The 8,663-nt window shown below is 40.7% G+C and overlaps 1 pseudogene; it reads right to left on the bottom strand.

Annotated features, from left to right (window-relative positions):
* Positions 1-854: 854 nt before the first annotated feature.
* LOC127235621 (40S ribosomal protein S2-like) lies at positions 855-1,600 on the bottom strand (annotated as a pseudogene).
* Positions 1,601-8,663: the final 7,063 nt, after the last annotated feature.

Below are 8,663 nucleotides of genomic sequence, written 5' to 3'. Positions count from 1 at the left end.
GTCATCATTGTTCTGCTGACCGACCTGTCCTCATGCTGAGAGCTGAGGAGGCCCCAGAGGCCATTGTTCCCACATTACTCACCTCTATTTTGATAGTAACATGATCACAATTTTACAGTGTGACATTCTGGCAGCTGCAGACACACTGATGTCTTGATTTACACATGTTCAGAAATGGACTAGCTGTTGATACAAAAATGTTAATTAGTATGATAGCTGCTCTTTAATTTGCATATTCTCTTAACTAACTTTCTCTTCAAGAGTGACCAGATTTGAAAAATGAAAGCAAGGAAACTATGGGACCTTAGAGGTAAAAGAGGTTTTAAAGACTTTCTTCTACCTACCCTCCTGATACCAAATCACCGCCACTTCCTCCTTGGGATCTCTCTGCTTACACCCGTGTACTTCTAAGATGGACCAAGAACCAATCTTTCCCTGGAATGCTTCCTCCAGGAGCAAAAACAGAGACCCTAAAAAATGCTCAATTGCCCATTTGTGGTACATTTTGTGCAAGATCTGCCCTTGTTAAAAACTTTCCAATTTGAAGGGTTTTTTTTTTCTAACATGTATTTACTTAAATTACTCTCTGGAATAAGCATTATTAAATACTGTTAAATCACTGCTAATGTTAATGTTAAAACTTTGTTGCAAGCACTCTTTTTAATATTTCTTTTTTCTTTTGTAAGAAACCATACTCATTTTATTACATATATGTATATACATATATATATATACATACAAACATACATACATACATACATACATACATACATGCATGCATGCATGCATCCTTATTTAGTAGCCACAGTTGGAGCCAGGGCCCTCTGAACAGAGAGAGACTCTGCTGAGGTTTTTCACAGATGGCCAGTGAATTCCTGATAAGGAGACTTGGTGTACACAGTCTCTTTCTAGAGGTCCAGGGTCAGGTAGCGGCAGGTCTTGGAGATGGCATCAAAAGTGGCCTTGACAAAGTTGCCCAGGGTGGCAGTACAGCCCCTGGCTGGTGTGAAGCAGTCATCAATACCAGCCATCATCAGTAACTTCTTGGGCATAAGAGCAGAGACTACACCAGTGCCTCTGGGGGCAGGAATGAGATGTACCAGCACAGTCACAGTGGCCTGTCACCTTATGGAACAGTGGGAGCTTTCCAACCTTTTTCCCCCACTAGCCTCTCCACACGAAGACTATGAACAGCTTGACCAAGAGGATAGCCCCACGGATAGTAGTGGCTTCTTTCTTGGAGCATTTAATAAGACCAACAAGACCATTGTAGTTCCCAATAGTGAGAAAAGCCTTGCCCCCGATCCCATGGGCCAGCCCAAGTCCGCCTCTGCACTGGCAGCAGCTACAGAACCTTATCCTTTAAGTGTGTGGCCAGGAAAAGGTCAATAATCTAGGGTTCTCTAATGGGCGGGGAGAACAGGTAGATCTTCATGACCTTGACCAGGCAGCTCAGCTTGGTGACAGGGATTCACTCCTTGTCTTTGGCTTTACCTCCAAGAGTTCTGGCAGCCTGAACCACAACAGTGGCCCATAAAAATGTTGCCAAATCCCCTGCAGAAGCCACTGAGGCCTCCTGGCCCTCCTGTTCCACCAACATCTTCTGCCAGTTTGGTATTTTCCAGAAGTTATTTTCCTATGAATGGGCAAAAGTGTAGGGGTAGGATCCTTGACTAGGTTGATGACTATTTGACCCGTTCCTGGTGCCCTGATTGTCTTGAACAAAGGACTATCCGTCAAGCAGCTGTTTGGACTGCCTGCCCATCTAATTTCTATGGCCACCTTAAGGAAACTACACTGCAAATATGGCTGCTTGCTGCTTAAGAATACCTCCAGTTCTAAAACGTGCTGACCTAGGTGATTGTTTCAAGCAACTTACACTGGAAATTTTGTCATCAGAAGCTTTGGTACACTCTACACGAACATGAGGCCATATTCACCAAGACTCTAGGAGAACAGTGTTTGTTGCTATAACCAAGGTCTAAAAACACCTACACGAGAACAAAGGAAATACATTTTAAAGTTATGAGTATGACTAATATAAAATCAATGAGCCAAAATGATTTATCATAACTATTTCTAAATAATGCTCTGTAATCGGTAACTTAAAGTAAATCAGCGTGTCTCTATGAGATTCAGGGATACTAAACAACTGAGGACAGAGGGATATACAAAGAATACAAAAGAATTCTATAAACAAAAAAAATGTTTATATATTAAATGGCCCTGCTCTTCTACTAGATTCTGATAATGGCTATTTTAACCCATCACACAATTAAGTGTCCTCTCTAGTGATTGCAATTTTTCTGAATGAAAATTTCAACAGTTTGGAATTTCTCCCCATCATAAAGCCAAGTTAAATAAAATAGGATTGTGATTATGATTAAAAGCTTTAATTCTTTTTAAAGGTTAGACCAGTGCTTGGTTCAGTGCTTTGCATGAGAATGGTTCCCAAATGGGGAGGATTAGGAGGTGTGGTCTTGTTGAGGAAGGTGTGTCTCTGTGGCTGGGCTTTGAGGTTTCAGCGTCCAGCCCTTCTCAGCTGGCTCTCTCTCTGACTCACATGTAAGCACTCAGCTAATGCTCCAGCATCGTGCCTGCTCCAGCATTGTGCCTGCTTGCCTGCCACCATGTTCCCTGCCAAGAGGACCGATTCCCTGCCGAGAGGACCGATCATGTGTTTAACCTTCCAGAACACTGATCCCCCAAAATAAATGCTTTCTCTTATCAGTTGCCTTGGTCATGGTGTCTTATTATAGTAATAGAAAATAACTTAGACATATAGTGAGTAGAGAAGAGGAAAGACATAATAATAATAATAATAATAATAATAATAATAATAATAATTTTAGAAGGAGAAAATGGAGGAAAATAAACTCCAAAAGAAATAATTAAAAAATATTTTAGAATGGTCACACCACCACCCTCTTTTGGCCTCTGTGGGTACCATCCATGCATGTGGTGCATGGACATAGATTTAGGCTAAATGTGTATACATATGGAAAATAAAATTGAATTTAAAAAGAAAAAAGAAGCCTAAGGCTGTCAATCAGCCCCACCATGCACTTTAGAGACTCTTGAAACAAAGAGAACTTTCCTCATAGGAAAAAGTAAGTAGGTTTTATGCTAAAGCTGGAGAGTTCATACCTCTCCCTAAAGCAGAACTCTCTACTATCATTTTCCTAGACCAATATAACCCCCAACTGTACTAGAAACTAAACTGCACTTCTCCACACATAAGTGTAGCTCCCACCCCTCATCAAAGATGCATCTTTGTTTTTTTTTGTTTGTTTGTTTTTTTAGCCAAGATCCATAACTGGTAAAAATGCAGAGAACAAGAGACTTGGGGTACCAATCCCCAAGCCATAAGTTTCCAATGCAAATGAAGGCTCAGGAAACACAGTGGGAAAAGGCCAAAAACTATAAGAGTCAGGGCACCAGAACATCTGTTTTGAGACAGTGTCTTCTACGTATGAGAAGCTACAGCCATATACTCTCAACAATATGATTGCCAGATTGAAGTTAGGCATAATGATAATGCCAGCTGACATGCCAGTGTGGCCAGGAGAAATTCCCCATGGTGCCACCCTTAGATAAAGAGCTGGAGGTGGTCAATGTCTGCTGAGAGAGGAAAACTCAGGATCAGTTTCCTCCAGGGTGAATTCCCACATATGTTATCCAACAGCAAGTGGTTAGTCTTGGACACATCTACATATGGACTCAGTAGAATGAGTGTGTGTGTGTGTGTGTGTGTGTGTGTGTGTGTGTGTGTGTGTGTGTATTTATAAACAATAGTATGATATAACAATAATAATTAAGAGATTATAAATTTGGAAGGAGTCACATGGAATGGATTAATGGGGTGGGAGTGATAGATATACAGTACTAATGTAAGAAGTTCTTTAAACAAACAAACAAAATTAATGTGATTGGACTTCTCAATAGCAATTACAGCATTCAGAGAAACCATGACTACAAGGCCTTCAAGCTCTAAAGGAGAGTGCTTCTGATACAGAAAAAACCAGGGTTTTCTCTTGGGTGTCTTAGTCTGGTTAATAAAATAATGTAGGAATGGACTCAAATGAAATGTCAATTTTATTAGAATTTAAAAGAAAAACTCCCAAGGCAGGTAAGCCGTAAATCTCAGCAGATGCCTGGAGGAGGGGGATGCAGGAGAGAAGGAAAGGACCCGTTAGGGTGTCCAGCATGAGTCCTGCATGCGATGGGGAAAAAAGCAAGGAAGTCCAAGGACCAGAAAGAACACATTTAGGTTGTGTCTGGCATCTGAAACAACAACAACAACACACACACACACAGAGAGAGAGAGAGAGAGAGAGAGAGAGAGAGAGAGAGAGAGAGCTCATTGCCCTGTGTGAAGAGACCCAGTCAAACCTCATGGCTGCTGAGTCTGTGTGGATGGCACTGGAGAGTGGGAATCCTTGGACTGGAAAGTACCAGTGCTTTATTCCATTCCACCCATTTCTTTCTTAAGTGTTGCTAAAGTCAACCCACATTCCTAGCGGTGATCCTGCCTTTGTGATGAGTGGCCCCTTAGCCAGATCACTGACAGTACAACTGTACAACCAGAGTGGTAGACTTCAGGCTGGAGAATCTACTCTCCTTTAGTGGCCCTTTCATGTTAGCCCAACACCCCCATGCTAAAATCTCCCACTTAGCCTACCAATTACTTTTTTAAATGATGTCAGACAGCCAATGCCTCAGAGACTTCTTGCATCTCAGGAAAGTTCTGGAAGGCATTCTGAGATAAACAAAGGAGAAACTTCCTAGGATGGGGTTTAGTCTTGACTTCATCCTCCCTGACTCCTCCTACCCACACTATCACCAAGGTAACTGAGTGCTGTTTTCATGTCCATTTGTGTAACATGGGAACCTTGTGCTGGTTAATTTTTGTCAACCTGACACAAGCTAGGTGGATAGTCCTGGGGCTTCTAAAAGGGCAAGGAGGGTAAGCCATGAGGAGCAAACCAGTAAGCAGCACTCCTCTGTGACTCTGAACCCTGATCATGTGTCCCCAGGCTCCTGCCTTGAATTCCTGCCCTGGCTTTCTTCAAAGATGAACTGTGTCATGGAAGTATAGGTCAAGTGAACCCTTTCCTCCCCATGTTGCTTCTCATCAGAATATTTTATTGCAGTAGGAGAGAACCAAACTAAAATAATTCCATTGGGTTTTATATCCTCATAAGACTCACTGAACTAGCTTTTAAGCAAAATCTTCAAATTTTCTATGTATTTGTTGCTGCTCAACCATAACATATCACCCTAGAGGCACCCAGATACTTGCATGGATCTACTATGAGTCCCTGCTTTGTTTAAATTGATGCATAATAACTGTACACATCTGTAGATATATATCTAATATGTGTGTGATATATATATACATGTATACATACACACACACACACACACACACACACACACACACACACACACATATATATATATATATGAACAAATCAGGAAATTCACATTTCCATCTTTTTAAATGTTTATAGATTCTTTTTATGGGGAAAGTTTTAGATGACGTGGGATGCTCTTTTGTATGCTGTGAATATGTTTTATTACCACTGGTTAATAAAGAAGCTGATTTACCCAATAGCCAGGCATAATATAGCTAGGTAGGAAACCCAAACAAAGATACAGAGAGAAGAAAGGCGGAGTCAGGGAAACACCATGTAGCCATTGGAGGACTAAGATGCCAGAGCATTATCAGTAAGCCATGGCCATGTAGAAATGGGTTACTAGAAATGGATTAGAAGAAATATGCCTGAGCCATTGGCCAAATGATTTTAATTAGTGGTAAGCCTCAGAGTGTTTATTTGGAAACTGGTGAACAGGAGAGAAACTTTCAACAGTATTTAATACTTCTCCTAGTTCTTCTTAGCAAATATATGATATCTTACCATGAACTATTCCATACAGTACTTTTATGCCTAAACTTTATTCCTTTTATTAACTACTTTTGGTACCTGAGCCCTCTTCCCACTATCTCTCTCAACCCTTCCAACACTGCCTCTGTTGGCCACCACTTTACTTTCTACTTCTATGAAGTCTACTTTCTAGAATAAAAGTGTATACTATCTAGCTGTCTTTCTATGCACAGATTTTTCTTAACAAAATATCCTTTACTTTATCCATACTATGACAGATGAAAGAATTTCATATTTCTGTAATAGAATAATATTTAGTGTGTGTGTGCTCACACTTTTCTTATGCATTCATCTGTTCATGGACAGTTAGGTTGTTTGTGTATCTTGGTTGCTGTGAACAGTACAATAATAAATATAGTATAACAGGTGGTTTCTCTTTGTTATACTGATTTCTTTCCCTTTGTGTGGACACCCAGTAGTGGGATAGGCATGGGATCTTCTATCTATTGTTATTATAATCCATCTTGTTAGATTGCCCAATAGCTACAGGCTGTCAAAATCTTTTTAGATCCTAATTCTATCAGTCAATGCCTTTCTATCCTTTCCAGACTCCAGTCACCCACAAATTAAATGAATGTGCCCTCTAAACTTTCATCCAAAGGCATGGATGTAAATGACAAGCTAGCCAGGGCTGTGTCTACCCAGGAGTTCATCAATCAATGCCAACAGCTATTTTGCAGTTCTGAATCCCCCTAATTCTCATGGGATATGTTCCAGAAGATAAAATTAGATCTGTGAACAAAAACAGCATTAATATGTGGTGTTTGTTTCCTGTAATCTCAACACAATGTGATATTTTAAGTCCAAAATTAAAAAAAAATAAGTGAGCTGAAGATACCTTCTCTAGATACAATTCACAAAAGTGGTCTACAGAGAAAATGTGAGAGACATCTCAAGAGGTATGTTCTAAGGAGAAAATAAAGAAAACATGGTCTCTCATCATTATCATTAAATCGTTAGGACCTCAATCTGTCCATAAGGACATCAACCAGCACTTCTTCCTCCCTTGAGACAGATGAGCCTCTTTTGTTGACAAGTAGCATGAAGTAGTTGGCTTAATGCTAGTGTGAGGTTAAAAGAACAGTGTGCATGATTGCAGCAGGTCAGAGTCACACAACATAGAAAGATGCTCCAGCTGATAGTAAAGACAGCGAATTCGCTGGCTGAAGAGCAGATCACAGTTACTGCTGCTGCTGTCATCACCCTCATGGTTTTCCAGCTTTTTCTTCCTGCCTGCCTCCCTCACTACCCGTCCATGCAGTAGAATATCCCATGCTTAGACAATTCCACAGTTGCTGTTTTGGCAATAATATTTCTTATGGGGTTGGAGGAGGGATTCAGAGTTTCCCATTTCAGCATCACTGTAAGCTTCATCACTGTCTGGCCCAGCTATAATATTGTCATGTGTGTAACTCGGAGAGTTACTGGCCTCTGGATCCAATCGTTGTAGTTGTATGAACCTTTGCCCCTGTGCTTTGCGAGGTTCAGAAAAGCACCCGTCGACAGGAAGCTGGGAGTTTTAAATCCCTGAATATGAAAGCAGTGCCATGGAGGAAAGGTCCTGGCTATGCTAACAGCACTTCATGGAACTTAAGTTAGTGCTTAAAGGCTTGGCCTCCATTGCAGGGACCACAGAAAGGGAAATGGTGTCTGAATAAATGGACAGCCAGTGCCATACAGGTGTGTTTGCCTAATACACTCAGTGAAACTCGTCTGAAAAATATCTGGGAACCATGGCTCCTCAGGGAGCAAGGCTGAAAACCTTGCTATCTCATTTCTTGAAAGAGAAGGTGTTCCATTATCTTTGACCTCAAGGGAGATAAGATGATTGGTCTCTTGACATGGTCACCACCACAGAGAAGAGCATTTTGATCCTGGCCATCACTGAGGTCAGAGCCTGACTCAAATGTAGATGAAATAGTAGGGTAGCCTCAGATCCCTAGGTAGGGGAGGTACCTGCGGAGTGATGCTCAAAATTGAGAAAAGCAATGCCTCTCACTGATGAAAATTCACATCACATGGTCTTTGGCTCGGGGAGGAAAGCACTTATGTTCAGTGATTGACAGAATTAAATGTGTACTAACATTCAAGAGCTTTTATTAGGAAGGATAAAATTAAGCGGCCAATGTTTCAGCTCACTTTTCCAAACCTCAGTCTTAATTTGATTTGACCTTTAAGAAAAACGATTTAGCAGATAAATTTGTCCTAAGATCATGGAAAAGAATAAGGTGAAACCACACTTAACAATTTCTCACTTGCTAATATTAACTTCTTCCATATATCTTAAACCACATTGGTAGGCATCGAACTAATGTATAATTCTACATTTTCATGTATCTTTACTGGGGTCCTGTATTTTAGTGGCTCCCAGCACTTATTGATCTTATAAAGTCAGAAAAGAAATACCTGCTTTTTTGCCTCAAGGCACTCATTCTAGCATTAGAGGGGATCAGTTACTAACATTAGCTGTAGAGAGCTTTGAGGCCAAATTAAAATTGTGTCCCATAAACAGTTGTGTCATTTATATGTGTTAAAGGGTGGTAACCACCTGGTTTATTCTGCTTGTGCTTTAGGGACCCAGAGTTATAGGGCAATTTTTCTCATGGAAGTTTTTAGTCAAACTGCCAGCTCCTGTCTAAACCATCTTGTTGAAACATGACATCCCCAACCCTGGGAGCATCCTGGGAATTTGAATGAGAATATAAATTTGTTTCA

Source organism: Phodopus roborovskii, unplaced genomic scaffold (assembly GCF_943737965.1).
Source record: "Phodopus roborovskii unplaced genomic scaffold, PHOROB, whole genome shotgun sequence".
Lineage (NCBI taxonomy): Eukaryota > Metazoa > Chordata > Mammalia > Rodentia > Cricetidae > Phodopus > Phodopus roborovskii.
The sequence above is the reverse complement of the archived record's forward strand: the minus strand, read 5'-3'. Positions and strand labels throughout refer to the sequence as shown.